The following is a 9,336-nucleotide window of genomic DNA, read 5'->3' as shown; positions in this document are numbered from 1 at the left end:
TTTTTGAAAACTTTACAGAAACTATTTTGGTGGAACTGGCATCCTTGTCATCTGCATCACAAACAGTTTCGCAATTTTTCCGCGGAGGCGAGGAATCCGCTACACACCAAACTGCATACATTTTCATAAAGTTTTGCATTTTTGATGAACGACAAAAAGGGGCGGATCCGTTGTGGAAATCGCTGCTTATTTTTTCCGTAGCTGTATCCTGTTACAGTTTTTTCTTACTCTTTAGACTTAGTTACGCTAGCACTGTCCTGTTGTCATTCTACAATAGTACATTTAGATAAACATAAAATCAACTTTCGAAATCGTAAGTAAACAGAAAGCTATGTCCTTTTAATTCCTTTCAAAATTACTTAATGTAGATTCAAAATATTTTGTGTTTGTTCTTTCATAGAATAAGAATAAAAATATAAGTCAGTCGGTAATTTTTGTGAAACAATTCAGCTACGCATTTATCAGCCCTCTGATTGGTTCATTTTCTTTTTTTAAATTATCTGTCGTAACGAGGCGCATGCAAACTCATTGTACAGTTAGAACGTGTACAGGAAACACAATCGAATTATGTCGCGAATCCAAATTTCTCTTTGTTTCATTACTCTGTCATCGTTGCAATCTATTTTGTATGTGTTTATATGTGTTGTTTTGCATAATCAGCATTGTTTAGGCATTCAGAACAACGTATAGGTACCTACGTAATGCGTCTGCCGTTTAACCCAAATCACGAACCAAATCTGTTGCCAACTTTTTGTAGGAATATTTGGTCTAGATTGATAGGTTCTCTGTTACCGAAATTGATTAATTTTGATTAGATAGTTGTTATTCGATTTATTAATAGAGTTAAAAAGGGTCACACGTGACTCGATTTCTTGTCTAATATAAATTTTCCATCACCTTGAACTGAGAAGTTGGCTTTTTGCTTTCCGTGTCGAATAAGCACAAATACTTATGTACGGTCACGAGCATTAATATGTATACACTTTGGTACCATGTCACATTAACTTTTTTGACAAATTGAACTGTAAGTCTCACTAAATGTCAAATATGTTAGTGCGACATAGTCCTAAAGTGGGTATATTATATTGCTCAGGACTGTAATTATTTAAAACAAACAAAACATTGCCTCCTGAGGTTGACGGTTTTTGTATTGCATTTCTTTTCTCTTTTCCTCTTGCCTGTTGTGACACAAGATTTTAAAATAATCGCATTTTGTATTATACATAGCATAATTACTTAATTAGGAAAAATAAACTGCTTATCTGTACACAGCGGGACGGGTAAATTAAAGAAAGACAAAAAAGGAAGCAGGAACAAAGAAAAAGATGTAAAATAACGTGATTGTCATTTACTTGAGCGTAGTAATTTCAAAGATAAATGCTTTACTTTCTTGTGTACGTGTTTATAATGCATGAAGAGTAAAAATCTTATTTTCACTGGAACATTTATTAATATCCCGGTAAATTGTTCCGTCTGTGAAAAACTCAGTGTCACGCACTCACGCAGCTTGCAAAGCTAGACGTCATGTCGTAGTGACGATATTTAATCTGCCAAGACACGATTAACATGTTGTTTTTTTAATAAATCGATACGATGTCTTGATAACGGCCTTTGTGGTCTAATCCTGTATTAATATTACATATTGTTAGACACACCAAATTTACTGTGGTAACCCACGTTTATTTATGATCCGCATTTTTTTTACAATGTAACAGTATCAGTCTCAAATAAAATCCAATTTAAAATTACCTAAAGTGACTTATCATTTATAGAAGTCTTTATTTGGTTTGGACTTCGTATTTATACACCAATCCTCAGTATATTTACGAAATAGCTTTAGCATGACCATAGAATAAGGAATAATACTGCGTATAGAACGCCCCTCTCTGCTCCCCACCAGCGTCTGAAGCCGCCTTACCTCACCCCTTCAGTCTTGCTTTAGTCTTCGTATGGGCGTCAGACGACACACACAAAGATGCGCGTGTATAGTAACGTCAATGTGTAGTGTCTGTGTAAAACGAGGTGTTTTGTATGAAGTGTCCGGAGTGTAGCATAACTCCTTTTCCAGTTGATGACGGCATTGACAATGCACGTTTGTCCGTAAACTACGTAGTTTACATCTAATAATAATAATAATAAAAAAGTTGATTTAGGTAAAACCTACGACCCACATATACATTTACAACATTATTATTTTAAAATATACACATTAATATTTACTTGGAAAATATAAAGGTATATGGGTGCCGCAGCTCACCAAAAAAGGCCAGGGTTCAGTGAAAATTTACCCAGAGGGCAACACTGATTTTCAACCCACGCCGATCGGTGAAACGCGAGTAAATTAAAAAAAATAAAGAGTACAAAAAAACGACTTAATGTTACACATGGAAGGCAGAAATAAAACAATAAACGAAAGAAATATTACAATAAACTAAGATGGTAGCTGATGCCTATAGCACAGGCTTGAGTCTATATTAGACATCAGCTGAAATTATTATTCTGTAACTTGCTCCTTACTAATTTTGTAACTCTAAAATTATTGCTAAATGGCTTTGTGTGGAAATAAATAAATTTTATTATTATTTATTTTATTATTTATTATTATACACTAAAAGAAGGAACTATAAGTGAATAGTGAAAGCAGTGTGTAGCTATGGTGATGTGACGTGATTGCGATAATTAAATAAAGGTCATAATATACTTTATAATATTTAATAATCACAAAAGGCGAAACGAACACGGACATCCAGAAGCATCCAGAAGTGAACGAAAGAGGCAGCAACCGCTATTCCAAATGCAACTATCATTTCAAACAGGTACAACACCCGAACTATACCTACTTTCTTCTGAAATAGGACAGTACCAAACGAATAGTTGAACCGACATTCCGAACAACCGATCACAAAGACTCAACTCTGTAAAGTTGGTAGAACTTTTTGCCGCCGGGTCGTCTTTGTTTCGCCATTTGGTATTCCGCTAGAGTCAGTAGTGCAGGGCTAATTGCAACGTAGCTGGCATTCATCCAAGTAATTCCTGCTGGAATCCTTGCTATGACTGCTGTTCGGCCAGTTAGACAGTGGAATTACAGGTAAATTGGTTACTTTAAAGAGAATGGGCGAAATAGTGACAGTTATTGCAAGGCGGAGCTGTAATTGCTGGGCTTACTTTGTAGTTGCGGGGCTATGCTGTTTCATTAAAGGCTCCAGCTGTATATTTTTGTAAAGATTTGTATACAAAGTATAATTTCGTCAAATAAATAACCTGTGACACATTACAGTCTAAGTATCATTTAACGTGGCCCTTAAAACTTAAAAATCGTTTAAAAATACGGCTGTTAGAAGAAAACGAAATTACAACCGTTGAATATTAATAGTAAAACAACTTGTAGTACCAAAATGTGCAAAGAAAATAATCTACCAAAATAAAATTGTACGCAGCTACCTATATATTTTATCTAGATATAAAAGTAATAACAAATAAAACGCAACAAAATTAATCTACTCTAGTCATTATGCTCTATAAATAAGAATCCACTACGTGATACTTCGCTCCAATGCAAACAAAGCCATTTCCTAGCAATCTACTAATTAAAAAAAAAACACCTTTGCGTTTCATTTCACGTGCGCTTATTAAATTATAACTCAATGGGATACTCTTCCCGAATTGGGTAAAAAAGCTATTGGCTGTGAGCCAGTGGTGGACTATCTAGCCTCCATATATAACTGGCCTGACACTGATTTAGGTAACAACTCACGTTCGCCCCTACTACAGGTTTAAAAGTTTCATCTACTTGAAGTCGTGGCACAGTTGGCAATGTACTATCGTGTGGGTTGTGAGGTGAATTACCAACCTCATCAACCCTGGTGTCGGGGTTACTATTGAGCCGCCAAAGGCCCTTGACATGACTCATATAACGACTACGTACACCAGTAAGTAGTAACCGGGAGCAAGGCTTAACGTGCCTTCCGAAGCTCGGATCGTCTTACTTTCGGACAATCTGGTGATCAGCCTGTAATGTTCTAACCAAACTAGGGACCACAAAGTAATTTTTGTGATATGTCCCTGATGGGAATCGAACCCAGGACCTCCGGATCGTGAACCCAACGCTCAACCACTGGACCACTTCAGCATGCGCATGCTTTGCATGGGCACGCGGCGCATTTTAGCTGCGTGTATTAATTTGTTTGACAACGTTGACCACGTGTCCATTTGAGTACACGAAGACCCACGCATGGGTATAGTCATGGGTATACATGTAGGAGGGTACATTTGGAATAATAGGCACGTATACTTTTTCCACTTGAATATTTTATTCAGAGGTCTTTACTCTACGAGTGACTGACACGGAATGAATCGAATCTATCTGGTTGTCGTCTCGTCGCGGGCGCAGCCCGCGGCGGGGGGACACCTTCGAGGCAGTGCCTCCCTGGTGTGGTTTCTCTCGCCGCCCGCAAATACGGTCGGGACACGGGGGCGGGCTACGGTGGGCGAGGTTTGCCCCTCCGTGAGCCCTGTGTTATGTCCGGTGGTGCCGCCGGCGAATCAGCCCACTGAGACTGTTCAGGGAGGCCCAGTGAGCGATTCCAGGCAGGCGGCACAAGTCTTGGTCGAGGTGTGAGCCGGCGAGCACAGGTCCGAGGGTTCGGACCGGCTCAAGCCGGCGGAGGTCCTATTAGAGATTTTGTGGTTGTTTATGGGGAAGAGAAAAGACAGATAGATATACATAGATAGTAGTAAGTAAATAAACGTACTTACATATATTTACAAAGAAGATGAAGAAGACGAAAGACGAAGGAAGAGGGGATAGAACCCATAAACAACCAGCACGGCGTCAGTCCAGTAAGTCAATCCGGTGAGCCGCCGGCGAGGTCGAGAGAGAATCGAATGCTACCTGCGCTGTCCTTTTATAGGACGTGACAAACAAGTTGCACGTGTTCATTCTGAGTCAACAAATTGACAGTCAGTTTAGTATCTTACAGTCTAACAGTCAGTTTATCTCATAATATTATAAAGGACAATGAGTCAAAACGTCCCCCTTCACCAACAGATTTCAGACATATATTTTTCGAAGCGTCTTAGCGAGTTGATATTTTTGTGCTATGACGACTTTCTTGAAATACGCGGCGATTAGCCGGAATTCGGGTTTTTAAGTATAATTTTGGGCACCGCCTGGTACATCATTGTTTGAAGCTCTTTTATAGACACTAATGAAACTACTTACACGTATAAAGTATCTGTTGGAAAAGGGGGACGGGTCTCATACAGTTATGGTCATTGTCTTTTAACAATGGTGCTAATTCCTATAAATACCATCTAATTTTATTTTAAGTTATATCTGTCATTTTCTTATCCGCCGAAAAGGAAAGGGACGGGTAATCGACAAGCATAAAATTTATGGAACACACGTCAATTTTAAGCACAAATCTAAACCAACCGTCTAAAAATTTTACATCCGTCAATAACCCGACACAGTTAAGTAGACAGCACGTCAAACGGATTGCGTACCAGCGACGTACCTTTTGATTCGCCCGGGTTATTCGTTCATTCACTCATTCTTCCTAAAATTAAGAGCTGTGAATCATCCGTCCCTTTCCTTTTCGACGGATATGAAAATGACGGATATAACTTTAAATAAAATTAGGCGGTGTCTGCAGGAATCGGGGCCACTAAATAATTAAATTAATAGTTTTACATCTTTTCAGTACTTAAATAATACTTATTAAAAAACAAACATTTTATAACCAAAAATGTATTTTCCAATAACTAAAAAATGGACAATGGTGTGACAAATAAATGTGGTTTTTAGAAACGTGCAAAATGATTATTCTATTTTATGATTATTGTAGTTTTTTTATAATTATTTATTAGTTGTCACTGTTATACATGATAGTCGCGGGTATACATGATAATACATAACGTGACACGGCGCACGGACAGGTTACGCACGTGCCACTACAAGCCACGGACAGGGGCTTCATTGCAGGAGGCATTCACATAGTCATGGGTCATATTCGTGTACTCCAGTGGAAACATAGTCCCACATCGACAGCGTTGAGCTATGTAATCGCCTATTCGAGCAAGCCACGCATGTATCAATGACTTCAATTCATGCGTAGCCTCTATGCGTTGCAATGGACACAACCACATATACATTTTCTTACAAAGCGAAGGTCCACACAAAGAGAGGATCTTTTTGTCTTTTTGTTTTGAATAAGCCATTCATTAAAAACTTCTGTATTTCTTTGTTTTGATAACATAAGTATGTACACTAGCTAGCTTGACGTAACATTATCCAGGAGAGCGGCATCATAGGCTGTAATACAAGTATTCATATAGTTAGTCAGCTATGGTACCTACATATTTATATCTGTGTCTAATACTAAGCTATGTTTAAGGAAAGAATTGTACCCACATTTTTGGCAATAAAATTATTATTATTAATACAGGTACGTAGCCTCTCTGTGCACCGCGGTGGCCCACGCCTTTCTGTTTTGACTGAGATAGTAGGGTCAATCTGCGTGCCAAAAAATCTAATTAGATTATAAGCAGATAAGTTACTTAACAAATTTAAAATGCGCCAATAATTAAAAAAAAAATAACCGGCCGTCGTTCCCGGAATATTTCTCTTTGTGCTGATAAATAGGTGAATCAATCTTCATCAAAACAGGTAGAAACACAAATGAATGTTAATATTAATGACTCAATTTTAAAAATAAATCAGGTTTTGGTAATATTATTAAGTATAAGAAATATTTAAATAAATACAACAAACGTACGTAATACATTACGTTTAAGTTTTAAATTGTAATTTTCGTTTGAATGTTTTAGAATTAATTGTGCTAATACGCTCAGGTTTTTATTTGTAATTTATTAAATATATTTTTTCTTTCTTTAAATTTCTGGTACTGTACCAGAAATACTTGAATGAGTATAAAATTGGAAGGGTTTAAGCTTTGTGATTTACGAATTTCAATTATTTGAAGCGTATAATTTATACAGACATCGGGTTAAGCGTGTTTGATAAAGGTTAGATGTTACAAAATAAAGTCTATTTAATTAGTTTTAAGCTCAAAGCTCATCTGAATGTTGGCCTATTAAAACTCTTTGTATTTATTGAGAGGGTGTTTATTTATACCCTTTCAAGACCATGGTAAATAGGTATTTTCTCGGTAAATGTGTTCCACCTTTGACTTTTGATCCGTATCGACACTGTGACAAATGCAAATATATTCATAGTAATATCATTATCATTAACTTAAATGATATCAGTACTTAGTAATTTATATATTTTTAATATTAATTCAATGTTCATTTTATATTCTAATTATATTATTGAGTAAGTCATTATTATATGTCAGAGACTGAGTAAATGTGCATCGAAGCTATTCATCTAAGAAATCAATATTGCAACTTGTCATTTTGTTTTTATTGCGCACTTACTTTTATTATACGCGTAAATGTTAAATTGCAATATTGCTTCTGAGATGAAGATTATCTTTAACTCTTAAGGTAATACAAATAACTAATCATATCCAATCCAATCATAAGCATCAGATTTAAGTCAATATTATATTATTCCATTTCACTTCGCATAAGAGCCACGCTCTTGACGGCGTAGCATTTTTAAATCAAAAAGAATATATTCAAAACAAAAACTACATTATTTTATTGATTAAGCCACAGTATAAAAAGACTGTATTATAAGTCCACACTGCGCTAGTCTTACCTACTGGGGGTATATTAACCATAAAGGGCCATTTCTCAATAGTAAGAAAGCGGCTATTCTTAGAATAAAGATTTTTTCATACCAAATTTTATAATTTATTGAAAAATCTGCCCTAATTGTATCTACTCATCACCGAGTGTGGGGTTCCATACGATAAAATGGTTTGTGTTGCGTAAAAAATTTTGTGCTCTGTGGCACAAATCCTTCGTATAGATACGTAGTATTTCGTAGCTGCTACGAAAATATAGCGTAGTCGTAGCTTGTGACTACGTTGTAGACACCTCACCTTGCCGGAAATTTATTTTCTAACTTAACATATAACTAAGAAAACACAATAAAGTAGGCAACCTGTTACCTCGTACATCATTCGGTAGATCCACAAAAAACAAGTAAACGGAATACTTTCTAAAACAAACAGTCAAAGGGTGCGAAAAAAGTGGTTACTGACCCATAATAAATTATCTTGTCTTTCCTTACGAGATGGTTACACGTAAACACTGTTAAAAATGCAACAATTTACCCCAAAATACACCTTAGTTATCTCGAACAAAGCCCACATTGAATGCAAGTGGAAATATGTAGCTATTTGGCTGGGACTAAAGATTTCCCAAACGACACTGGAAATTGAACTTCTTGCGCTTGTTATAAGGATCACGAAGGTTGTCAAGGAAGTTATCAGTTTGTTCGACTAAAGGATGGTCCTGTGGAAACAATTTATGTGTTTGCCTAAGTTGGAACTTTTCGGGTCATTATTTTATTTGGTCTTCTTGATAGTTGACGTCATCAGATCCTTTTCTATTGAATTATCCAATGAGTTATTGTCATACGTTATGACTTGAGTATTTTGGTCACTTGGTCTTAACCTCTCATATGCCGAGATACCACACACAATAGATTTTACATTGTGTCTGGTCGAGATCCGCGTTCCGGCATTTAAGGGGTTAATACATGTTTACAAATATACCTACAGGGTGTTAGTGACAACGTACTGAATACTGAGGGGGATGACTTAGCTCATGATTTTGAGTTAACATCAAATGGAATTTTCCGTGGAATGGTCACACCATTGGTTGATGAATGTGGAGGAAGCAAGAGACACTTCTTCTTCAGGATTGAAGCAAATGGAATTCAGTAGTCTCTGCTTAACCCGGTGGGAAATATCGACCGACTCTCTACTAATGACCGTCGTAACACTAGCTTACGTACTTTGACAGATTTAAATCATACCGAGTATTGATGATATTGTAAAATATTATATTTACATAACGTAACAAAAACAGCCTATACTGGGTGTTAGTGACATCGTAACGAATACTGAGGGGGTTGATTCAGACCATGATTCTGAGTTAAAATTAAGTGGAATTTTCTATCGCAAAATTCATGATTTTTTCTTAGTTTTTTTAAATTATTTTCAATTCTATACTTTTGCGATGGAAAATTCCACTTGATATTAACTCAGAATAATCAGATAAATCATCCATCTCAGTATTCGTTACGATGACACTTACACCCCGTACAAGTACATACGGTAGCCATATAAGTAGGTATGGGTGTTAGTGACACCGTAACGAATACTGAGGGGGATGGTTCAGACCATGATTCTGAGTTGA

The sequence above is a fragment of the Pectinophora gossypiella genome, chromosome 4 (genome assembly GCF_024362695.1).
Source record: "Pectinophora gossypiella chromosome 4, ilPecGoss1.1, whole genome shotgun sequence".
NCBI classification, from domain to species: domain Eukaryota; kingdom Metazoa; phylum Arthropoda; class Insecta; order Lepidoptera; family Gelechiidae; genus Pectinophora; species Pectinophora gossypiella.
This window is presented reverse-complemented; position numbering follows the sequence as displayed.